The sequence below is a fragment of the Chiroxiphia lanceolata genome, chromosome 27, assembly GCF_009829145.1.
Source record: "Chiroxiphia lanceolata isolate bChiLan1 chromosome 27, bChiLan1.pri, whole genome shotgun sequence".
NCBI classification, from domain to species: domain Eukaryota; kingdom Metazoa; phylum Chordata; class Aves; order Passeriformes; family Pipridae; genus Chiroxiphia; species Chiroxiphia lanceolata.
In genome coordinates this window covers 5316112-5341744 of record NC_045663.1, presented here as the reverse complement: position 1 = coordinate 5341744, position 25633 = coordinate 5316112, and the positions used below count along the sequence as shown (strand labels likewise).

General features: G+C 52.7%; 1 long non-coding RNA gene across 1 annotated transcript; it reads left to right on the top strand.

Annotated features, from left to right (window-relative positions):
- Positions 1 to 3: 3 nt before the first annotated feature.
- On the top strand, positions 4 to 9507 carry LOC116799232. Its single transcript, XR_004361024.1, has 3 exons — positions 4 to 97; positions 4536 to 8848; positions 8890 to 9507. It is a non-coding gene; the product is annotated as an uncharacterized LOC116799232 (long non-coding RNA).
- Positions 9508 to 25633: the final 16126 nt, after the last annotated feature.

Here is a 25633-nt window from a genome sequence, read left to right as displayed (position 1 = left end):
CGGGGCCCGGCAGGGCTCGGACAGCGGGCGCCTCGCAGCCCTCACTGCCCCCGGAGCCGCCGGTTCGAGTCCCGCGCCCGCGCCCCGCCCGGCTGAGGTAACCGGGGGGCCAAGGTGGGAGGGAGGACAGGGGTGGAGAGACTTGGAATGACTTGGAAAGACCTGGAGAGACCGGGAGGGACGTGGAGGGACGTGGGGGCTTCGCACGGTGCAGCCCCGGGGGTGCAGGGGCAGCAGCGGGACCCCCCTGAGGGCAGCCCGGGGGCACCGCCGCCCTCCCCGCTGGGCACGAAGCTCGACGCTGAGGGAAACTTCGGTTAAAAAACAGTAATGAAACGCCTCGAGTACTGTGAAAGGTCCTAATAAGGACGGGCTGGGGTTGGGATCTGGTCTTGGGGTGTGTTTGGGTTGTGGTCGTGCTCTGGCCTCTCCTGGATCCCTTCGGACCAGCTGGGGAGGTGGTTTATGGATTTATAGTGGAATAGGGATGGGGAATGGGTTGGTTTATAGATTAATAGGGGAGTGGGGATGTGGAATGGTTGGTTTATGGATTAATAGGGGAGTGGGGATGGGGAATGGTTGGTTTATGGATTAATAGGGGAGTGGGGATGCGGAATGGTTGGTTTATGGTTCTATAGGGGAGTAGGGATGGGGAATGTTGATTCATAGTGAAGTAGGGATGGGTAATAGTTTATGGATTAATAGGGGAATAGGGATGGAAAACAGTTGGTTTATGGATTTATAGGAGAATAGGGATGGGAAACCGTTGATTTGTGGATTTATGGTGGAATAGGAATGGGGAATGGTTGGTTTATGGATTTGTAGGAGAATAGTTGGTTTATGGATTTACAGGGAAATAGGGACGGGGAATGGGGATGAGGAATAGTAGGTTTATGGATTTATAGGGGAACAGGGATGGGGAATGGTTGATTTATGGATTTATAGGGAAACACGGATGGGGAATGGTTGGTAGTGATGATCTTTTAAGCTAAAAAGGCTTTTTGCTGTGCCTTGGTGAGGAAGTGGGTCAATCCTGGTTATTTACACAGCAGAACTTGGGCTCACTCCCAGAACAAACATCCCCTGCCCTCTGCTTTCCATCTCCTGCCAGGAGTGTTGGAAATCCAAGGTTTGGGGACGTGGTTGGGTCTCTCTGCAGCCCCACAGCAAGAACAGCCTGGAGGAAAAGATGGGAATTTGGAAACAGGGCACCTCGTCTGGATGGGATTGATGGAAATGCACCTTCATCCCTTTGGGGTGAGGGTCAGGCTTCACAATTCATCCTAAAGCAGCAAATACGCCATAATTCCCATGACTTTGGGAATCAGGTCTTTGAACGAGCCACTTCGGAACATTGCAGCCTGAAAACCAAGTCAGGAGCACATCAGGGGGCACGTCATAAAAAGTGGATTTATCCTGTATGGAGAGAAAGCTCCAAATAATGGTTTAAGTGATGCTGAATCGAGTTTTCAGGCAGGAATGCCTTGTAAATTAAGTGGAAAAAGGCGTTTATAGAGTCAAATAAAACTACTAGAGAGACATTGTAATGATTATCACAATAATGGTTTTCTATTAAAAAATTGTAGATGGCTGCATTTCTTTTTTTCTTTATTCAATTCAAGCTACAACATGCTTATTTTATTGCCTTCAAGTGCCACAGCCGCATTTTTTTAGACTATTTTTTTTACTATCTTATTTTTTTATTTGCTTTAAAATATTCCCATCCAGAAGCTCTGAGCACAGGGATGATCCATTGATTGGTTCCACTTTGCAGAAGGATAATTGTCTAAATCCCCACCCACTTTCTGTGTCCTGAAACTGCTCTGATTGCCCAGGATGGAATAAAGTGTGTTGAAAAAGAAAACAGTTTTCTGCAGCTTAGAGGAGAAGCCTGGCCTGGAGAGCAGCCAGGGAATAATCTGGGAATCATGGAAAGTAAGAGGTGCAAGAGGAAAGTCCTTTTCCTCCTGCAGGAATCATCCGTTAGCTCCCAGAACTGAGATGTCAGAGCTTTCACCTCTCGAGATTTGGGGGTTGATTTATGGAAGGGAAAGTGTCTTCTGTTTAATGCATTACCCAGCGACCAGCTTGAAACAATGGCATAGCTGCAATTCCAGAATTTCCAGACCAAAGGAAGCACACGGGAGCAGCTGTAGCAATCCCTGTGTTGTGTGTTGTGTTCGGAGGGGTTTCCTGATGGGGGTGGATGTGTCAGTGGGTGGAAGGGCTGCATTAGCACTCGGTGATAGACTTCATTCTTCCCAATAATGGCATTTATTATTCATGTGCTAATCCCGCGGTAATTCCTCCCGATGGCTCTGTGTCGGAGGGCTCATCCTCGCAGCTGTTTTCCTGCTCGCTGGGAGCAGCTTTGCCCTTTGAGTACCTGTCACCTCCCCGGGCCATCGCTCCATTTTCCAGCTGCAGTTTTGCTGAGGTGGCCTGGCCTCACTTCCCTTCAGCAGCAACGGTGATTCATAAAACCCTCCGAGGGCAGCCTCTGACTCACAACTCCAGGATTACAGCTGAGGCACTTGGAGATGTTGCCATCTCCAGCTGGGTTTTTACCCCTGGTTTGCCAGGATTGCCCTTTCCGACTGTATGGAGACATATTTGCCCCAGCTGCATCCCCAGTTTGGCATCACAGTCCCTGGAATTATCGAATTCAGGGAGCAGTGAACCCTGCCAGGTGATGTCTGAGCAGCCATTCCTACCTGCCCACATCTGCTGTGCCACAGCAGCTTTCAACACCTTGGGAAGATTCATAGAATCCTGGAATATTCTGAGCTGAAAGGGACTCAAGGATCATCCAGTCCTGCCCAGGACACCCCAACAATCCCACCCTGTCCCTCAGAGTGTTGTCCAAACGCTCCTAGAGCTCTGGCAGCCTTGGGGCCGTGCCCACTGCCCTGGGGAGCCTGGGCAGTGCCCCAGCACCCTGTGGGGGAAGAACCTTTCCCTGAGATCCATCCCAACCCCCCTGGCACAGCTCCAGCCCTTCCCTGGCTCCTGTCCCTGGTCCCAGAGCAGAGCTCAGTCCCTGCCCCTCCGCCTCTCCTCGGCAGGAGCTGCAGCCCCCGAGGAGTCTCCCCTCAGTCTCCTCTGCGCCAGCTGAACCAGCCGAGTGCCCTCAGCTGCTCCTCAGACCCTTCCCCGTCTCCCTTTCCCTTCTTCAGACACTCCCCAACAGCTTTATCTTTCTTCATTTCTTTATTATATTTCAATCTTACAAACAGCTGCAAATAGAGACTCTCATCCATCAAAGTCCTGAGGCTCCAGTTCATCCCAAACTCAACACAGGTGTCCTCAAATACACCATCAAAGTCTCCTCCCAGCTACCCCAGCCTTCCCACCTCCAGCAGATCTGTTCCACATGGCCAGCACAGCCCGAGGCAGGAGGTACTGCAGGGATATTGTGTCAGTCTCAGGGAGCTCCCAGCAGGTCCCAGTTGCTCTGGGCTCTTACACAAGCAGGTCACAGCAATTGGGCTGCACCAAACCATCTGGGAAAGTGTCTTGGACAGTCTGAGTTACTCAGTAACCAGAGCACTCAATGCAGAAAGTACAGAAGCAGCAGCACAACTGAACTCTGCATTAGGGATCTAAGCTGGAATTGTTTCAGGCTGAGGAGTTTATTTTCCTGGAGTTTCCTTCTTAACTTGTTTCCTCGTGATTTGCAGCCTCTTTTCACAAAAGAGGTCTCAGCCATCAGTCAAAATCACCAGTTAATGATTCCTTGTCCAGCTTTTATGGGTTTTAGTTAGCGAAACAGGTTGGAAGAAGAGTTTGTGGCAGCACAGGAAGAGCTTCAAGTCAAATTGAAAACTGGTCGCTGGTGTAAACACCTTAAGGCAAGAAATGGGCATGGGATAAGTAACTGTTTTTCCTCTTCATTGTCTTTCCAGGTTTGCAAGTTCAGTGACAGCAGATTAGTGCTTAGAAAGATGTTCAGGAGCTGAAACACTCCTAAGACCTGTTGGTTCTGAGATCCTGCACGTTAAACCATAGTTACATCTTTTATTTCAAGAAGGAAAGATAAAGCCTTCTGTTGTTCTGGTGACTAAAGCAGAATTAAATAACCCAGCTGCAAATATTGGGGCTTCTGTGTTTTTCTGCTGCTGAGGAGGCTGTTGGAGCAGCTGCAGCTGAAGCAGCTCCTGCATCCCTGTTCTAAAGGAGCAAACAAGCTCCAGGGAAGGGGAATGGGAAAGAAATTCCACTTGACATGTAGCAGAAAACCCTGTGTACCTTCTGCTCAGCTGCATCATCTTGACATTGCTCTTCCTGAAGGTGGAAAGAGATGGTTATGGCATTTAGCAGCATCATGGGGATTAATCTCACTCAGATCTGCTGACCAGGGAGGGCAACAAAGAAAAACATGAGCTCTCTCCCAAAGCATGTGCAGTCCAGGCATAGCACTGCACATTTAGTAACTCCCCAAAAATGGTAAGAAAGGATATTAATTAATTAATTTTTTGAGCCAGGCTTTAAAATCAAGTGGTTCTGATTGCCTTTTCTCTCCATTTCCACTGCAGGAAGACTCTGCCTGTGCTTACAGTTTTAAGAGGTATCTAGAGATGCAGCCAAGCATCAAAGCAGGACAGGAGCTGAGGCAGAGATGTCCATCAGGACATGTTTTCACAGAAATCATTGTGTGTGATGACTTCACCCTGCAATTTAGCTGATTTGAGTCATGGAATAATTGAAATGTTCGTCTTGGTCAGCTCTGTGTGGAGATGAAGGACAGCAAAAGCTTGTGAGGCTTTATCAAAATGCTGGACAGGGTTATTCCTAAAGTTATAAGACCTACATTATATAAGTCTGATAAAAATAGGCTCTTAAATCAACCCATCTCCTTCTTAGCACTTCTAGTTCATCTCCTTACGGGTAACAGTTAACTACCAGTTATCTAATTTTAAACACTCCCCCACTAAATCACTATTTAGTGTGTCAGAATCTATTCTGATCTTTGTGGGACAAGTAATTAGAACACCTTTTCTAGCTGGAAAACTCTCATTTTCTTTGTGAGATTAATTTTGTTTGAAGGTCAGGTTTTCTGCAGACCCACTTGAGCTGGAAGGAGACTCTACCACTGCCAAATGGAGCCAGAATTTTAGGTGTTTACCAGCACAGGGAAGAATTTCTTTTCCAAGATCTGTGGGAGATACTGAATTAGAAGAAAGCAGTCACTAGTTCAGGCCAACCAAAGAAACTTGCGATCTCTGTTTTTCTCTTTAAATGAGCTGGGATGAAGAGAAATTGAATGCAGATGAGGGAACAGATGTTTAAAATGCTTTACAATCTGATTTAGGGGTGGAATCCAGTGTCACCTGGGAAGGGCTGAGTTGTTTTCTTTGAGCTTGCAGGGTCAAACCAACCAGGAACTGCTGTTCAGCTTTCACATAAAAGTAATGTGGGGCTGAGGGGGAGAAGGTTGAGGTGAGAACAGGAAATAAAATCAGCTGGAGAAGGGGTTGGCCAAGAGCAGGAGACACAAGGAACACTCTGGGAATGACACCTTGGGATTTCTTGGGAAAGAGGTCTGCTCGGGCACTGAGTTGTTATTTAAGATTAATGTTCCACGAGCCTGATTTCTGTATTGATTTTCCTCTGGGTGTTGCTGCCAGTGATGAAGGAAGGCCCTGAGGAACTCCGAGGTGGTTACAAAACAATCAAGTGACAGAACCCCCTCCCTCCCCCAGAGCAGTTCCTGGTTCCTTTGTGCTGGACCAGCTGCAGTCATGTCCAACCCCCTCGAGTCAGCCGGGGCTGCTGGAGCTCTGCTGCTGGAAAAGGGGGATAATGTGGAGAGGGGAAGGAGCCCTGCCCTTCCCTGGGCCACGCAGAGCGGGTTGGGGTGCCCAGCACCTTGCAGGGCCCTCGGCAAACGCCCCCCTGTGCCATCCAACCGTGAGCAGCAGTTCTGAGGGCACTAGCTTTAGGGGATTTTTCCATGAATATTTTCCTTCTCTGCTGACCCTTTCCCCTCATTTGCTTGCGGGAGCCTTTGTGTGGAGACTTTCCTAGTTTATTTTTTGCTCTCTCCCAGAAGTCCATCACCATCTGACGTGTCTCTGCAGGACAGGCCACTTTCCCAGGCAGGTGAGGGGGCAGGAGTGGCTCGTTTTCCTTGAGTTCCTGCCCTGCTTGGATCAGCCAAACTCAGGGATGAGGAAGTGCCCGGCACAGCCTGGCTTTTGTAACTGCTCCTTTCGTTTGGAAATGTTATCAAAACAAACAGATGCCGGCAGGATGAGCGTTAAGACCCGTGCAGAGTCTGAGTTCAGAGGGAGCTTTGCCTGCTGAAACATTTCACCCAGCAGCTCGTTAAAATGCAGATATTCCAAGGAGACTTCCCCACCTCCCCCATTAGATCAGTCCTGCGATAAGAGCATATTTTCCCACCAATAAAATGAACGAGCCTGGAGGGCAGGGAAGGTTATTTTGCCTGGAATAAGTTATATCCCACGCTTCCCCTTAATTGTGGCTGAGGAACCAGTTCACTCCTGAGAACAAGCCAGAGACCAACCTCTGCCAGCACAACTGGCAAAGAGGGATTTCTTCCCTCTTTGTGCTGCTTTATTTTGGGTATAATCCCTGTGGATGCAATCACAGGGGTGCTGCAGGAGGGACACAGGGAGATCCAGCCCTGGCAGAGCTGCTTTTGCCAGGCTGTTTATTTGAGCAGCAGGAGCCTCGTGCTTTCTGCCCACGAGCCACCCGTGTCTGAACCAATATTTACTCAGGGCTCTGTGCACTGGGATTGTCAGCAATCCCTGCAGTGAGAGCAGGGCTGGAACCAGCCACCAGGCCAGATTAGCAGCTTGGCTTGTTTACATTTTTGAAAAAAAAACCCAACCCTTGAATTCCAGGCTGAGGGAAAGGTGGCAGCTCAGCAGCTCCGGGAGCCTTTACCCACCCACAGCAGAACTCTCCCTGCAACAGCCCGCCCAGAATATCCCCTTTGGGCAGCAGAGCCCGACCTGTGCAGGCCTTGGCACCTCCCCAAGGGGACAGACCTGCTCTGTGACAACCCAAAATCCAAAGAACAGGTGCTTTCATGACGTCCCCAAGGGCCTGACAGCAAACTGCCACCAAAGGAGGCACTGAGCTGCCAACACGCTGAGGAGGGGAGGCTTTAAACTGCAGGCAGCTCTATTTCAGTACTAGAATTTTCCAGTTTTCCTACAGGTTTTTATTTATGAAGCTGTTCTAGCTTACAAATTAACTTACCCTGCCTCCTGCTTGTTATTAACTCTGAGATTTGAAGGGTTCATTGCTTGTGGAAAGGTGTGACCACAGCACTCGGTGTTTTACAGCCACGGTCCCGAGAGCATCATGATGCCTGTCCTGGGGTTTCCAGAGAAACCAGGTTTTAGGGAGCTGTTTATTCCCACAGTCTGCATCTGTAAGCTCACAATCTCACACAGATATCCTAATTCAACCCACAGAGGCAGGGAGGAGGTGAAGAGCCCAATCCGTGCAGAGCTGAGCGTGTGCTCAGAGCTCTTAATGAGACCAACAGATTTCCTGAGGTGCTGACAGATAAAGAGGTGGCCCAGGGAAGGCAAGAATCCTTGAAATGGCTGTTCAAGATTGGAGCCATGACCTAGTTAGTCTGATTTCCTGCTCCCAGTGACTTTTACCAAGTAGTTCAGGTGATGAGCTGAAAACCTCCTGCCTCAGAGATGGGGGAAGAGACAGGGAGTGGCTGTGGCGGCTGAAAATAAACTGGACAGGAGTTAAGAATTAGTGCTGAAATCTGTTTTCTGGGGTATTTTAGCTACTGAAGCTGTTACTTTTTTTCCTCTGGATGTCTATCTGATCCCCACATAAATGTTTGTCCCTTCCTGGGTCAGGGTTTCCCTGCTGGGTAAGTCCTTTCCCGTTGCAATGGTGCTCTGCCTTCCTGGTGCTTCCCTGGACTTTTGTCCTACAGCACTATAACTTCCCAGCTCACAGTTCCTCATTCCCTGTGACGGTTCCATGTTTGTTTGGCTTCACACACAGACACATCCTGGATCCCTGAGTGCCTTGGGAGCCAAGGGTCGTGGACATTCCAGCTGGGAAGTCTCAGCCCACCTTCAGGCTCCTTGGCCTCCTTGGGGAGGGAAAGGTAATCAGCTGTTCCTGAAGGAACAGGACGGGACAGGAAGCAGTGGGAGCCAGCAGGTCAGGCCTTAACAGCTGTCAGGACAGTGTGCACAGCCCTGGAGCTCTGCTAAGCCAAGGCTCAGGCTTAGTGGGCTGAATGGGCATGTTAAACTCGATCCCTGCGGAGATCTGAGCGTATCGTGGCCGTGGATCCCACCCCATCCCTCGGACTGGGTGTATTCCTTAGGCAGGGAAACAGGAGCTGTGCTTTACCTGTTCAAGCTTCCAGTGCTTCCTTCCAGCCCTTTTGGAGGGTGGAACTTCCTGCCCTCACTGTGGATTGGGAAGCTGGGGCTGGGAGAAAGGGAAGTACAGAATAAGGTGGGAGTTGATCTTGTTCCTCTGCTCCCTTCAGGTGCCTCCTCTGACCTTAGATCCTGTGGGAAATGGGCTTTTAAAAGTCTCCTCAGCATCCTTTGAAATAACCAGAATATTCTCTTGAACCTGAAATCTCTGTCCTGTCCCTGGGAGCGTGTGATTCTTCAGGCAGGGAAAAGAGGAGCTGTGCTTTGTGTGTTTAAGGTTCCAATGCAACCCCTCAGCCCTCACAGCCCCTTTGGAGGGTGGGGGTCCTGGGCTGGCTGGGGAGTCCCTGGGGTGTGTTTGAGGGCCCCTGAGATGTGTTTGGGGTCTCTGGAGTATGTATGATGGTCCCTGGGGAGGTTTTGGGGCAGTTTTGGGGCATTCTGCTGCAGTTTATGTCATTTTGGACCATTTTGAGTCAGTTTGGGGCAGTTTTAGGGCAGTTTTGTGACATTGTGGGGCATTTTTGGTCAATTGGGGTACATTTTGGGGCATTTTGGAGCAGTACGGGGACATTTCAGGGCAGATTTTGGGCATTTTGTGTCATTGAACCTGAATTCTCTGTCCTTATCCCACCTCAACTCTCATTGATTTTTATGATTTTTTTTTTTATCTCTCTGTTGCATTTAAAGAAATTTCTGGGAGATTATTCCTTGGAAGTGATAACCATGTTTAATTCTCTTTTCTATTACACCAGGCTTTTCTTTCCATGGTTTCCTGGTGTCCTGCTGCCTGGCATTGTCAGGTTTGTGTGTTGTGGTTTAAGATTTAACCTCCTGCTGGTGGTAACTGGATGCTTTTCCCCATGAATTACAGAGGTGGCTGCAAGATATCAATGTATAAAAACTGCATTTATTGTGTTTTATCATTCTCAGGGTGATGGTGATGGACATGACCCACCCCCTGGGGCTCTGCAGGCTCTGAGCACCATCACTGCTGCCATTGTCACACCACACCAACACTGAAACTCTGGTTTGTTTGTATCTTGGTGTCCCTGGGATTTATAAAACCCTTGGAATTTTAACAACAAGCCTTTCCTGAGCTTCTCATTTTAAAAAATGGAATTAAAATGTAATAGTATATTATGGTTGCACTCCAGACTGTGATCCCACAGACTGGGACTGGGGTGTTCCCGCTGCTTTCCCGGTGTCTCCAGGTCCTGTGGGATGTGAAGGGCCTGTTGGATCCTTGCTGGCAGCAATTCTGTGTTCAGCCTTGAACATGAGGGATCAGAGAAGACCATGTTTTCATCCTGGAGTCACAGGAGATATTTCTTGCCATTGCAGAAGGCAAAGAACCCTGATCCCTGATCCTGCCCCAAAACAGGACTAGCTTTTCAGGAATCCTCCCTGACATGTCTGAGCTGGTCAGAAAACCCTTCAGTGATGGGGAGCCCAACATTTCCCTACACAATCCTTCCAACACTTCCCTGTCTTTACCACTACAAAGTATTTGGGGTTTTTTCCCTCTTAAATTCCTGCTGTTCATCCCTCACTCACCCTGGGCAGGAACAGTTTCTATCCTCATAGGACACATTCACACGCTCTTCTTTCATCCAAAATACTCCTTGCAGCCATTCCAATGAGCCCTTTTTTCCATGACTTTCTCCCCCCTGACCTCCAGGTACAGCAGCTCTGACGCATTTCTTTGGAGGAAACCATGGGATTGGGAAGAACAAGCTGTCCTTCTTTTTCCTTGAAAATAACTTCTTGTTGCAGCTCTCCCAGATTATTATTATTATTGTTGTTATTATTGTTATAATACTTTGAAAACTTTGTGTTCTCAAGGCATAAGCAATCCAAGAGAAACCAGCTCAAGTATTTTCTTGGATCGATTTTCCATCTGGGAATGTTTCAAGAGCTCCTGATGCAGCTTTGTGGGGACCTTGAGCACTGGGGCTGCAAGGCTTAGCTCCCAGTTGGAAACCTATATGTGGGATATCTTCCAGGAAGGATAGAGCTGGGAGAGACCTTCTGAGCCCAATCCAGGCCTGCTGTCCATGGATCCCATTCCCAAAGGCACGGTGCTCCCCCCTCAGCTCCCCCCTCCCTCCCCAAGCCGAGCGCTCTTGAAGTTACAAAGCTCCTTTGGAATCCAAATTATGTTTATTTGTAGCCAATTTTTTCCCCGATTGGCTTCATGCCAACATTGTCTTTATGCTTAAATGGGCATCCCAGCTCTCTCCTGGGTGTTTGCACGTGCAGCAGTCCCACCCTTTGTTTTGGTAGGCAAAGCAAACTGACACTGTCTTCTGGAAAAGCTGCCTTGCTCCTTCTCCTGTTTCTTGTCAAGGAAGGCTCTCAGCCATCCAAAATCATTCCCACACAAGTTATATATGGAAAGCATCTCTCTGTGACCACCCAAGTGCCGTCACCTCTTAGGTAAAACACAAGTGTTTATAAATTCGTTTGCTGGATGTTGGAAAAGGAGCTAAAGAAGCACAAACATCCACGGAGAACAAGGAGGGGAAAGTTTGGCACATCCACCTGGGATCAATGAGGATGGTTTGAGTTGGAAGGGACCTTAAATCTGATCCCATCCCAACCCCTGCCACAGGCAGGGACACCTTCCACTAGCCCAGGTTGCTCCAACCTGGCCTTGGACACTCCCAGGGATAGAACAGCTACAGCTTTTCTGGGCAACCTGTGCCAGGGCCCCCCCATCCTCCTAGCCAGGAATTCCTTCCCAATATCCAATCTAAACACTGAGCTTCACAGAAGGGCTGTTGGAGCCTCACACTGCATCCTGTGATTCGTTTGGGTCCCTGCTTTGATGTTCTCTTTGATGGTCTGGCACAGGGATCCAAAGCAGCTTTGCTGCACCACCGGCTCGGGAGGATGGAGGTGGGAAGGAGTTTGGCAAAACCTTCCTCTGCACCACAAAAATGTTGCTTAGAGATCTCCCAGCAGACTCCGGGCCCGAGTCTGTGTAGCTCCTGTGTGCTGAGCTTTGAGAAAGAGCTAGGGAAATTATTTTTTTGGTGAAAACTGGTGGCTTTTCATCTTTCTTCACATGCAGAGCTAAGGATCCTCTTGACATGGTTCCCATGGGACTGGTGGTATTGTCCCTTCAGCCCTATGTGCTCCCAGGAGGGTGGGTTTAGTGCTAAAAGGAAGAGGGAATAGGTGCCAAAAGGCCTCAAAAATGGTGCTGTGACGTGATGTGCAAGAGCAGCAAAGCTGCTGGACACAAACTTGCCCCCTGTTGTCCTGCAGGTCCTGGAAAAGGACATTTCAAAGCTCTTTGAGTTGCAAAAGCCTGGAGCTCTTATTTGGGGCAGATCTGGGCTGTAAAGAGCAGTTGTGTTTTCCACAGCCATGGGGAGGTTTGACAGCTGGGCAGGGGATGTCTGAGTGCTCAGATCCCACCCCCTTCCTCCCGAGGGGGCTGTGGGTGATCCCCGGAGCCAGGAATTCCTTGCCAGGGATGAATTGGGTTCCTCCAGCTGAAGAGACCATTTACAAGGGCCTGGAGTGACAGGACAAGGGGAATGGCTTCCCACTGACGCAGGGCAGGGTTAGATGGGAGATTGGGAAGGAATTCTTCCCTGTGAGGGTGGGGAGGCTCTGGCACAGGTTGCCCAGAGCAGCTGTGGCTGCCCCTGGATCCCTGGAAGTGTCCAAGGCCAGGTTGGAGGGGGCTTGGAGCAACCTGAGCTAGTGGGAGGTGTCCCCGCCCATGGCAGGGGGTGGCACTGGATGGGCTTTAAGGTCCTTCCAAACCAAACCAATCTGGGATTCTATGAAAGGAGTCGGGGTGGGAAGGGAATCGAAGACAAAAAGGATCATGGCCAGGCTTTGCTTGACTTTGGGTTACTCCTGTAGGGCTGGGGCTGCACTCCCCAACCTCATGCCCTTGGCTCCAGAGGTGTTCAGCCCCCCTGGAGCCGCAGATGGTGCTGAAGGTGCCCCTTGCTCCCCTCTAAACCTCTCACCACCAGCTTATCCTCAGGGAGCAATCCCACTGCTGGTGTGTGCACAGAGCGGGGGGAAGGCGGTGTCCCATGTCTGTGGGGGTTTTGGAGACCCTGTGTGAGTGGAGGGGCTCAATCCCAGGAGAAAGGGGGCAGGAGGCTGAAGCAAACCCTGCTGTGACGGACGCGGCTCCTTCTCCCCCACCTCGATCTGCACAGAGAACGATGGTGCCGCACAAACCCTAAACCCCCGGCAGGGTTTCCCGAAGCTGCCCCATCCCCTTTCCCCTCGCCGAACCCCCGTGCTGGGCACGGCCCGGGCAGGGGAAGGTTTACTCGGGGCTGGGTGAGGCTGACTCAGAGCCGGGCTCAGCTCTGGGGCTGGAGCGGGAGCGTCTCCCCCGCTCCTCCCGCACCTCCAGCCCGGCCCCGGGGGCTGCAGCAAGACGGGGCCGGTCCCTGCGTGTGCCTCGCCTTTGTCTGGGCCGGGTGAGCACACACTGCTGCAGGGAGGTGTTTTAACCAGGAAAAAACCACGCGGGGCTCGATTGTTCCCCGAACCCGTGGAAAATTCCTCCTGTTCCCTCTCCCCTTTGCTCGAGCAGCTCCAAAACATGCGCGTAGGGGAAGGGGGGGGGGGGGGAGGAGGGAGGTGTCTGTGCCTTTGGGGTGGGAGCTGCTGCTCTTTAATTCCTGCCTCTAAATGATTTATTGGGAAAGACTCGCTGGGAGAAGCACAGCAATCACGGAGCGTTTTGGGACCAGCCATTTAAATGTCACCCGGGAAAGAATGGGAATAAATGAATCCCCGCCATCCCATCCCCCATCCCATCCCTCCCCTTCCCATCTGGCACAAGCCAAAGCAGATGGCAGAGGTGGCCACGGCAGAGGGTGCTGGGCCATCCCTGCCAGTCCCGAGCTCCCCTGGGCTGGGGGCACTTTCCTGGGCAGAGGGACAGGGAATGGGCAGGGATGGCAGGGGGTGATGTGCTCGCCCTGGGCACTGCTTTGGGTCTCGTCCTACAAACTCTGTGGGTCCCTCCATCCTTCCTGCCCCTCATTCTGGGTCCCTCCTGCCTCTTCCCCATGGATTTGCTCGGCTGCTCCAGTTTAATTTCATTGCCTTTTTCAGACCCTGCCTTTTTAACCTGCATTTCTGGCTCCTTTGCTCGCCCATGTCCCCAGTTCTTCCCCTTCTCCCTTTTCTGTTCCCTGCTCCCTCTGCTCCCCGTGCTGCCCAGCTTTCCCCTTCACCTCCTGCTCTGCCTCTTGTGTTTCCTTTGTGTTCTTGGATATAAGGAAAGGAAAATCTCGGTGAGACACAGCTGAGAGGCTTTTCATTAGGATTTGAGGCTGACTGGGGTGACTTTTTAACTCCCTTTTTTAATTCCCTGTGCAAACCATGCCTTCCCTCAGCACTCTGCACTATAGGCTGGGTGGGGAGGGGGATTTCTGCTTCTGGGATGTGCTGAGCAGGGGATCAAGGATCATTTCTGCTTCTGGGATGTACTGAGCAGGGAATCAAGGTGATTCCTGGATGTGGGATGTGGTGAGCAGTGGATCAAGGATGATTTGGGATTGTGGAGTGTGAACAGTGGATCAAGGAGGATTCCTGGTTGTGGGATGTGAGCAGTGGACAAAGGATGATTTTGGGTTGTGGGATGTGGTGAGCAGGGGATCAAGGATCATTTCTGGTTCTGGGATGTGGTGGAGCAGGGATCAAGGATGATTTTGGGTTGTGGGATGTGGAAAGCAGGGGATCAAGGATGATTCCTGGAGGCAGGATGTGGTGAACGCTGGATCAAGGATGATTCCTGGTTGTGGGATGTGGTGAGCAGTGGATCAAGGATGATTTTGGGTTGTGGGATGTGGAAAGCAGTGGATTGAGGATCATTCCTGGCTGTAGGATGTAGGAAACAGTGGATCAAGGATGATTTTGGGTTATGGGATGTGGCAGGCAGTGGATTGTGTTTCTGGTCAGGGCACAGGAAAAACTGTTGCTTGGCTGCTGGAAGCTGAACTGAACAAACCTCTGGAAGATCCTGTTGTTTTGGGGGGTGGATTTAGGGTTGAACCCTGTGACAAAAATGCAAAGTGCTCCAGTAAACTCATCTGGAATCTTCTACAGCCCATCCCAGTGGATTTATTTACCCTTCTGTGTTGTGGAGCACAGCAGATGTTATTCCCTCTGTTCCTAGGCAGGAAAGCTGTCACTCTGTGGGATGGGGGGATCAGCCCTGGCCAGACCCCACTGTAGGTCCAGAGCTGGAGCTCAGCCCAAGCCTCCTGCATGGATTTCTGCAGCCTGTGCCCATCAGCCCCATTGTGCTTGTGGAATGCCATGGGCTGCCCAGACAGGCCTCTCTTCCCTGCCCCTGGTGTGAGCTGGGCTGATCATCAAACATTCCCTGGATTGGTGTTCCTGGCACTTGCAATGCTTTTGGCACCCAAGAGACTCGGGCTGGGCCCTTCTGCCTGGATTTTTGCCTCTTCAATTTGTTTTCTTCTGCTCTGAAATCCCTCCTGTGCCCCCAGTGTCTCTGAAACTTGGTAGAGCCTCTTCCCCGGGAGGTGGAACAGGAGATCCAGGTCCTTAGCTGGAGCTGCCTGTGGGATGTGACAGGAGCCACCCAACTGCCACTGCCATTACCTTCACTCTCTAGTGCTCAAATCCAGGTTTGTAGCAAATCCTGACTCCTACAGCAACCAAGGGAGGGAAAATCATGGAAAGTCCTGAGCTGGAAGGGACCCACAAGGATCACTGAGGGAGCTGGAGGCATCTCCTTGTCCAGTGAGGAGCCGCTCCTGTCATTCCTCTCCATTTATTCTCTTTTTTCCCAAAGACCTTGAGCTCTCAGGTTTCTCTGCACTGCCCAGGCCTGGCCAGGACAGCAGGGAGGGACATTGGAAGGGTTTCATTTCAAGTTCTTTGAAGCAATTGGGAAACTGCAGCTGAAGTGCAGGAACTCTGCAGTGACCTCCTGTCCCTTCTTGCCTTTGAATTCCTCACTTCCCTCTTTTCCATGGAAGTGGAAAGCTGCTCTATTTAGGGACTGGTGAACTCCACATCAGAGGCATCTCCAGTTATTTTTCTGTGGCTCTTGAGGTCCCGGTTCACTGGTTTTCCCTGGAATGGTGGTGTGGGAAGGCAGGGATGGAGCCAGGTGTGGCTCCCAAGCCAGTCCCCGGAACCTCCCCTCTGCCTTCCCCCCGACCAGCAGCCTGTCCCTGCTCAGCTTTGGCAATGATTGCACTCAGGAGCCAGGACTTGTGGACTGAGCTCGTGGCACCGGCGAGTTCCGTGATTGGAGCAATCCCACGGCATTTTTTCTACATGAATAACACCAAGAATCCCTTTTTTGGGCACATGGTGCATCCCACCACGGGCACAGTCACGCCCAGAGGCATCCACAGGGATACAGGGAATCCAGAGCCCAGGGAATCTGGAGAAAGGTGGGATGGAACTGGTGTAAATCCACAGTAATTCCACCGGTTCTGCTGGAGTTAGACCAGAATTTCTGTCCATGTCACCGATGTGTGGGGACACAGCCTGAAGGACACAGGGAATTGAAGCCAATCTGGGAATTTCCTGGCAGTGACCTTCATACCAGGAGGCAGAAATTGGGACAGCAGCAGAAGGAGCAGCTGGAGGTTGGATCCAGGTTGGATCCAGGTTGGATCCTGCCATTCCCAGGAGTTTATTCACTGTTTTCTTGCTGCACTTCGTCTCACTCAGTCTGTAAATCACCCTCCCTTTGCACCTCCTCGGATCCCCAGTTGGCAGAAGTTACACAGTTTTACCACTTATGCCATTTTCTGGCCTGTTTATGTCCCATAATTAAGTCAATGATGAGCTTGGCATGGGATCTTGGAATTTCTTCCCAGCAGAATCAGCATCTCCCCTTTAATTAAACATCACAGGTTCCTCATGAATCCTTGTGCTGTGAAAAGCCTTAACATAATAATTTATGGGAAATCTGTTTTGATGTGCAGACCTGGGCCCTGCTTTTACTCCTGGACACAATTCCAGAGCTCCTGTAAATTCTCTGGCTTTGCTGTCTCTGTGAGTCGGGGGCTGAGCAGGCCCGAGTCTGAATTTAGGCTGAGTCTGAGAGCACAGACCCTCCCTCCAGGTGGGTTTTAAACCCTTTCCCACAGTATGGAACACTTGGCTCCAGCTGCATCCCACAGCAATGAGATCCATGTCTCCCTTCCATGTCTGTAGGCACTGATCTCTCTGGGACAGGACCCAGGGAAGGGCTGGAGCTGTGCCAGGGGGTTGGGATGGATCTCAGGGAAAGGTTCTTCCCCCACAGGGTGCTGGGGCACTGCCCAGGCTCCCCAGGGCAGTGGGCACGGCCCCAAGGCTGCCAGAGCTCCAGGAGCGTTTGGACAACGCTCTGAGGGACAGGGTGGGATTGTTGGGGTGTCTGTGCAGGGATAGGGGTTGGACTGGATGATCCCTGTGGGTCCCTTCCAACTCAGGATATTCTGTGATTCAATAATGAGATATTTCTGGATTTCAACCTGTTGCTTTCTAGTTCCATCTGGACCCCACTTGTTGTGCTTTGTGAGTTGGGGGAGGACTCCTCCCTTTCTGAAGCTCTCTGGGGTGGTTTTTTCCCTTCCAAGCTGACATTTTCCTCTCCTCAGTCTTTCCTCCGGTGGAGGCTCTGCCCTGTGCCCCACACCCACCCCTTTCCTTGCTTATCTGTGCCTTTTCCAGGGGATCAGAGAGTGCCCAGGGGATTCCTGCAAACACAGGATGCTTTTTATCCACCATCATCCCTCCACCACTCGTAGCAATCCCCTGGGAAGCCTTTTTGCTGCCCCAGCCCGAGCTGCCCTTTGCACATTTCCATCTCCAGAGGTCCCTGAGCAGCATCAGCTCCTTTGCAGCCCAGCTCTGCACAGGGGTGATGGTTTTTCAAAGAACCAGAGTGATCCTGGTTATGGATTGTGGTGCCTGGATCCCACCCCTCCTTCTGAGAGCTGGAGACAGCTCCAACCAGCAGCAGGTAAAATGGAAGGCAGGAGAAATGTCCCTGGGATGGAGGATTTCCCTGTGTGAGTGGAAGAGTCTCTGCCCAGCCAGGGCACTCCTCCTGTCCCACTGGGGGATGGGGGAACAAAGCAATGGGCAGGGAAGCTACTCCAGTTCCTCTGGGCACAGCAGAAGTTGTCCCATGTGATGGTGTTTGGAGCCACACCAGATTTCCCCTCCTTGTCCCACCCTCTGCTCCAGGGGCAAACCCTGTGTCCCTGGGCCAGGAGGGATCCAGGCAGCTCCCATCAGGCAGGAGGTGCCACAGGGGTGTCCAAAAGCTGGGTTTTAAAAAACAGCCCCAAATGTTAACACATATAAAGCATCTGCTTGACAGAGACACCACATGTCCAACCCCACATGTCAGATCCTTTCCAGCCCTTTTCCACATCCTGGCCTGTCGTTCCCACTGCCCTGCCTGCTTAGTCCTATTTATAGAGCGCCTTTCACCGGAGTCTCTGGGCTTTTAACCTTTATTCTTGGAAAATTATTCACTTCTTGGACCTGCCAGGGAGCAATTACTCACCCAAACTCCTCCCCAGCCCAACTTGAAAAGAAATTCCCACGAGGCAGCGTCGAATTCCCCGCGGCCAAACCCCGGCTGTGCCTCGTGCCAGGGCCTGTCCCGGCCTGTCCCGGGGCTCTCAGCCTGGCTTTGCTCTTCATTCACCTGCACAAAGGCTTTGCTGCCTTTGATGCTTCTCCCATGAGATCACAGCCCTTCCCAGGCAGGAGCAAAAGGCTCCCAATGGGATCCTGGCACTGGCTTTCTCCAGGTTTCTTCCTCATTCTCTTCTACTCACCTGCTGGGCCACCAGCAGTGGAAATGGAAATGTCCAGACACCAGCAGTGTCTGGAAATGTTCAGAAAACATGTGGATGTGGCACGGGGGAACATGGTGATGGTGCTGGTTGATGGCTGGACTTGAGGATCTTGAGGATCTTTTCCAGCCTGGATGATTCCGTGGTTCTCTGGTCGCTGCAGGATGGAAGATCCCAGTGGGGAAGATCCCAAAGATATGAAGCTCAGAGCCCAGCAATTTGGGGGTGGTTGGTTCCTCAGCTGGGGATGGCTTCTGTGGAGCCACCAGCATTCCTAAAGCACCTCCCTGGCATTCTGTAGGGTGGGGATTAACCAGCAGGTTGCTGGAGATGAGTGTCCCTGCGTGGGATCCACCAACACCACCAGAGCCTGGTGAGGATGGAGAAGATTCTTCTGCCCTACATCTCTGGAGGGCAGAGGTGGTTAAAGGGGTGGTATCTTCTGCTCTTCTTGCTCTTGCTGTTAAAATCCTTGGATATCTACAACATGGAACCACCTGCAGAGACCTTGGGGGCCGTGCCCTGCTGGCCCTGCTCCTTCCTGAGGTGCAGATCCCTGAACCTGGCAAACACCTGGAGACTGGGAGCAGCTAGTGCCTGAGGCTTCTGCAGTGTTTCCTATGGAAAAAAACCCCCGTGTTTCTGAGTGGCTCGTTTGGGGCCTCACTTGGGGCTGGAGGAGGAAATTCCTGCAGGCTGTTGTTTGAATTTCAGTGGAACAGGAAGAGAAAAGCAGCAGAAGGGCTCAGCTGACTGCTTTTATTCCCCAGTGAGGCAGGCTGGGCACGTGTGGGGTGAGGAGGAGGGAGGGGAACTGGTGAAATGTGGGTAGTTGTGGTAAAATGTTTGGTTTGAAGTTTTGCTGCAAACTGGGTCCCTTGAAGAGCTTCAGCGTAGCCCTGAGGCACCGCCCGGGGCAGCTGGGCCTCCATCAAACCCCAAAGAGCAGAGCCAGGGCTGGGAGGGGGCACCCAGGCCCTGCCACTGCCCTCCAAACCCACAGCAGAGGGGCCCACAGCTGGATCCAGGTCCCTGCTCCTTTAGTTGGGATGGACAAAGTCACCAAACTTTCACTGTCACTTAAGGAGTCCTGAGCCAGGAGATCCCAGGATTCCAGACTGGTTTGGGATGGGAGGGACCTCAAAGCCCATCCAGTGCCACCCCCTGCCATGGACAGGGACACCTTCCACTAGCCCGGGTTGCTCCAAACCCTGTCCAACCTGGCCTTGGACACTTCCAGGGATGGGGCAGCCACAGCTGCTCTGGAAAACCTGTGCCAGGGCCTCCCCACCCTCACAGCCAAGAATTCCTTCCCAACATCCCATCTGACCCTTGAGACCGTTTCCCCTTGTCCTGTCCCTCCATCCCTTGTCCCCAGTCCCTCTCCAGCTCTCCTGGAGCCCCTTTAGGCCCCGGAAGGGGCTCTCAGATCTCCCTGGATCCTTCTCTCCTCCAGGTGAACACCCCCAGCTCTCCCAGCCTGGCTCCATGGATGTGAGGGCACAGCCAGGGACAGATCCCAGCTGGCAGGGACAGGGAGCACTTTGCTGCTGGGGAGCAGCTCCTCACCTGCTCCTCTGCCTACTCCTGCCCCTGTTGTTGTTGTTTCATCATTCCATCATCACTTCCAATATTGGTTCTCCCAGAGTCTGCAGGCTCCTGCCCCAGCTCCTCCCTGGCTCGCTGCCCTTTCCCTGCATGTCTCTGCACCTTCCTGCCCCAGCCTGGGGCACATTTCATTTCTTTGGGCCTTTTCTGCCAAGAAATACCAGACTAGTGTCGTAGACGATCCTGGGAACTCAGTCAGTCTGTGTTGAACTCTGTGAGCCAGGGTGTGATCCACACCCTGCCCTGGAACAGGGCCCAGGCTCTGGGATTGGGGTGGGAATGAGGGGCAGGAGGGAAAAGAGAAGGGTCAGTGCTCACATTGTCATGTGGGGTTGGAGAGAAAACAGCATAAAAACCCGGGCAGAGCTGCAGGCTGGATGATTCCTTAACTTTTTGGGAGCCACCCTGGGTGGAGGGACTTCAAGTCCCTTGGAAGCCCTTCCTCCAGGAGCCCCCTTGCACTCAAGGTTCATTCCTGAATCCTCTCCTCTGTCACTCCTTAAAAAAAATCCACCGAAGCTTGTATTAATCATGGCAAGCTGGGGATTGGATTGCAGCCTGGCTTTTCCAGGGTATTTACTTCCCTGTGGTGATGATGGAGCTGAGGAGGAGGATCAGTCCCAAACAGGGGCCTTTGTGATGCCAAAGAGCCACAGATTTCCTTGTAAATCTCCTGTGACCCCCTGGAGAGCTGGGGGGGTTCACCTGGAGGAGAGAAGGATCCCGGGAGACCTTGGAGCCCCTTCCAGGGCCTAAAGGGGCTCCAGGAGAGCTGGAGAGGGACCTGGGACAAGGGATGGAGGGACAAGACAAGGGGGAATGGCTTCCCAGTGCCAGAGGGAATTTTAAAATGCAAATCTTGTTGTATTTACATAAATCTTGTTGTATTTTAATACAATCTGCTGTTTGAGCAGGACATGGCTCAGGAACATGTGTCCAGCAGGGACATTTTGGGAAAGACCTAGAAAACATTAAAAACCATGAGCTTTGATGCCTTCTTTCTTTGTAATTGGTGGCACTGGACAACCCCTGGCCTGCAGAATGGTTTAAGTGTGGTGAGCAAAGAATTAATAATTAAGAATGTGGCTTTGGAGACGGAAAATCATCCTCAGAATTTCCAGAGCTCAGAAAGATGACAAAGCACCTCAGGGAGGACCCACCAGGTGCCTGGCAGGGACAGAGGGCACCAGGGCAGACAGGCCTGGCCTTGCCAGAACCCAACCCCCTCCAGCCTTCCCAAAGTGTCCCAAAGGAACTGGGAACCACCTGGTGGGGGGGGAGCAGAAGAGAGCAGATGAGTCTGGGGGTGTGAAACTTCTGCCCTTGCTTTCTGGAGTCCGCTGAGTCTCAATTTGGGAATTCCTTGTCTGATAACAGAGAGGGAAATGGGAAACAGGGAGGGAGAAGCTGGGAAAGCCCAGCCCAGGGCCTGGGGGTGGGTGGGACAGTCCTGCTCCTTGTGCTGTCCCTGCAGGACATCCTGCTGTGCTTTGGGGTGGATTTGGTACTTTTATGATCCTCCTGAGACCTGAAGCTTTCCTGGAGCATCTCCTGCCTTCAGTGTCCCACAGCCCAGCTCCTGGTGCAGCTGCTGAAAACTGGGATCGTCCCTGGCCAGGGCAGAGGGATGTTTCCCTAGACATGGACTTGTTGCTTTGGAACTGGGGGCTTGGAGGGGGTTTTAATGTCACTGATGGTGTCAGGGAGCCCCGGGAGAGGTGCTAAATCCAGCAGGACCTGCTCCCTGTGGGAGCAGAGGGAAGCAGCTCCTTCCTTGGGAGTGACTTGGAAAGACATCTGCAGCCCCTGCAGTGCCAGAACCTCTCGAGGCAAAGGCATTAACGAACCAACCAGTGCATCCCTCAGGGAAATCAGGAGAGATTTGGGCTGTTGCAGCCCAAGAGCCGGATCCCAGGCGGCGCTTCCGAGGACAATCCATGTGGAATGTTGCGCTCAGGCACAGTTAAGTGCTCGTAAGTGCTCGTTTTCTCCTCGTAGCAACGAACAGCAAATCTTCAAAGAGAATAATGATGAACCCTAAGTGGTGCCGGGCTGGAACAATTGGGGAAAGCAGCCAGGACTAAAAGCTGCATTTAACGGGATCTGACATCTCGCGTTCCCACTGGCCTGGATGCTGCTCCTGCTGCCAGACAAAAGGAGGGAAAACCTCTGAGATTTGGGAATTGGAGTATTCGGGTCACACGGGGATTAGAGGGTGGTCGGTGTGGCTTTAATGTGGAGCTGCTCTGAACACCTGGAGATCATCCCATGCCCAGGGATCGATGCTTCCAGAGCTGTCCGGGATGAGCCCCATGGAAGGATCGTCCTCCACCAGCACCGGGGTCATCTGGCCTGGCTGGGGGGATGTGGGTGTCCCTGAGCCCTGGGTGACCCTACAGGGTGACACCCATCAGTCTGGGGTGTCCCTCACCCCCATGTGATACCCATGAGCTGGGGGCGTCCCTCACCCCTGTGCCATCCCCAGGACACTCCTGTGCCGTGCTCCTCCCACCAGACACGGATGTCACGGGGAGGCCGAAGGTTCCGGGTGGAAGGGGCTCCCCTCACCCTCTCTGTCACCCCTTCTGCTCTTCACAGAGACCTGACAAGCTCATTTCATCCCAGAGCACATCCACCCAGCTTCTGACCAGTGACAAAAGTGTTCCATGTGTGTTTTGTGCCCCCCCAGCCTGATCTCTGGTCACGGTGAGGGGTGGCCCAAACTCCAGCCAGCCCCGGGACTGAGATCTGTGACTGGACCTTGCAGGGACCAGGCCCTGAGGGCAGGACTTTGTCTGCTCCTTGTCCTGCTCAGCTCTGCCCAGTTTGTCAACAAGAGAAACCCAGACCCTGAACACGGTCAGGACACTGCTCCAGGGTGGGTCTGTGTGTCCAGCACCAGGGCCTGTGGATGGACAGACGGATGGATGGATGGAGGGACAGATGGGTGGATGGATGGGTGGATGGACGGATGGAGGGATGGATGGACGGACGGATGGATGGATGGACGGACAGATGGGTGGATGAGTGGATGGATGGATGGATGGACGGACAGATGGGTGGATGAGTGGATGGATGGATGGATGGACGGACAGATGGGTGGATGAGTGGATGGATGCATGGATGCATGGATGCATGGATGGACAGACAGATGGGTGGATGGGTGGATGGATGGATGGATGGATGGATGGATGGATGGATGGGCAGCTCTGGCTGGATTGGGAAGCCAGAAGTGCCATAGGACAGTGTTCCCCTGATGCTGTGATCACCTCTGCCACCCTCAGCTGATCCACTGTGTTTAGTTGGTGCTTGGGCTGCAGCTCCAGGCTCCTGCAGACCCCGTGCTGGGGGGTCCTCCCAGCCTGCTCCCCTGACCCACAGTTTGCCTGACTTACATTCCCACCACGGCTAAAGGGGCAGGAGGAAGAAGATCCTCCAAGATCACAGAGTCACAGAGACACTGAGGTTGAAAAAAGACCTCCAGGATCATCGAGTGCAACCTTTGAGCAAACACCACCTTGTCCCCCAGCCCAGAGCACCGAGTGCCACGTCCAGTCCTTCCTTGGCCACCTCAGGGACTGTGGCTCCAACACCTCCTTGGGCAGCCCCTTCCAATGCCTGAGCACCCTTTCCAGGAAGAAATTCTTGCTGCTGTCCCACCTGAGCCTCTCCTGGCACAGTTGAGGTTTCCTCCTGCCCTGTGGATGCTCCGAGCTGGGGTTCATCAAACTCGGGACTGGCCTGGGATGGCCCCTGCCCACAGAGCTTCTCCCTGCCCAGTCCCACCCCCTCTCAAACCCAGGAGAGGAGTCAGAGGACCCCCTTGGCTGTGTTTTCTGAGTGAACCAAATCCCTGGAGCTGCAGGGAGGGCCCAGGTCTGAGTTCCTGCAGCAGAACCGGTCCCAGATGCTTTCCAGGCCCACAATCCACAGGGAGGGCATGGCAGAGCCTGTCCAGGTACAAGCTGTGGGTATTGGCTCCATCTCTCTCCTTGGCTCCCTCCAACATGGGCAGTGCTCCCTGTTTCCACTGCAACACCTGGTGATGGGAAGCCACAGGAAGATCCAGCTTCCAAAATGCTCCAGGCTCTCAATTATCTGCAGCTCCTCGAGGAGGTTGCTCAGCTCCTCGTATCTACAATCTGCTGTGCTGACAGATGGGGATTTGACAGGAGAAGCTCACCTGGCACAGGGAAGATGTGTCTTCCCTTCCTGTAACTTCCCAAGTGCTTCTTAATAACCCCAGTGCTCGGAAAGGTCTGTGGTTCCTGCAATCCCACAGGAATAATCTCCCTGCTGGATGTGTTGGTACCTCGGGGGAAGAAGGCAGCAGCTGTGTGTCAGCACAGCCATTGCACAATTCCCATCCCTCCAGGGTGGGAAGAGCTGATGGAAGCTGAATCCAGCTGAAAGAGGAATTCTGGGTCAGCAGAATATCCTTGTCATCCCTAGGATGTGGCCGGGTTGCCCTGGGGACACCCGTGCCTTTGGGGTTTGGGCTCTGCAAGGAATCTTCCACCTGATTTCCCTGAGAAATGGTGTTTGTGGGATCCTCTCCTCCAGCCCCAGCCTTGCTCCCATCACATCCCAACCACACCTGAGGGGAGGGAGGAGGGCTCTGAGGCAGGAAGCTCCATGTGCTCCTCCAGTAGGGATTTAGTGCCCGCACCTTCCCAGACCCTCCCTGGGCACCCCTGGATCAGTGGGATGGTGCAGTCTGGGGGTGACACGGCTCCTGCTGGGGCTGGGGCTGGCCTGGAGCTGTGCTGTGCCCAGGGCATCTGCTTTAACAGGTAACATCCAAATTCCCATCCCTAAAAGCAGACCAGAAGCCCAGCCCTGCCCTTGGCAGGGGCCGAAGGGGAAATGCTCCTTCCAAGAGCTGGAAGGTGTTTTGGATTCCCAAGCCTTGGGAACCGGGTCAGGCAAGTTCTGCTGGAGCCAGGGGTGAAATCCAAAGGGAAGAGCAGCAGGAAGCCCACCTGCACATCCAGCTGGAGTTCTGCCCCCCCTCACACCCCTGGCAGGAGCACACGGACCCGGGCTGGGGCTACCCCAGCTCTGGGAGCTCTGGGGAGAGGGGGAATCTCATGGAGAGCAGGAAAACTCATCCCCAGAAACAACCTGTGCCCAAAATAATCCGTGACTAATTTTATGCCTCTCTGATTGCCTTTCAACTTTGAGTTATAAAAACAGGGAGAAAGGAGATGATGTCCTGGTGGGAGGATAAATAATGAGCATTGCCATGGAAACGAGGGGATGCTGCAGCACAGCTCGGCCTGCCTGGACCACCTGCCAGAGGTGACATGGGAGGGTGTTCCTCTGATGGTGTGATCACCTCTGCCACCCTCAGCTGGAGGAATGTGCTCAGCTGGTGCTTGGGCTGCAGCTCCAGGCTCCTGCAGACCCCGTGCTGGGGGGTCCTCCCAGCCTGTTCCATGGGCAGGGTGTCCCCCTGACCCACAGTTTGCCTGACTTACATTCCCACCACGGCTAAAGGGGTAGGAGGAAGAAGATCCTCCAAGATCACAGAGTCACAGAGACATTGAGGTTGAAAAAAGACCTCCAGGATCATTGAGTGCAACCTTTGAGCAAACACCACCTTGTCCCCCAGCCCAGAGCACCGAGTGCCACGTCCAGTCCTTCCTTGGCCACCTCAGGGACTGTGGCTCCAACACCTCCTTGGGCAGCCCCTTCCAATGCCTGAGCACCCTTTCCAGGAAGAAATTCTTGCTGCTGTCCCACCTGAGCCTCTCCTGGCACAGTTGAGGTTTCCTCCTGCCCTGTGGA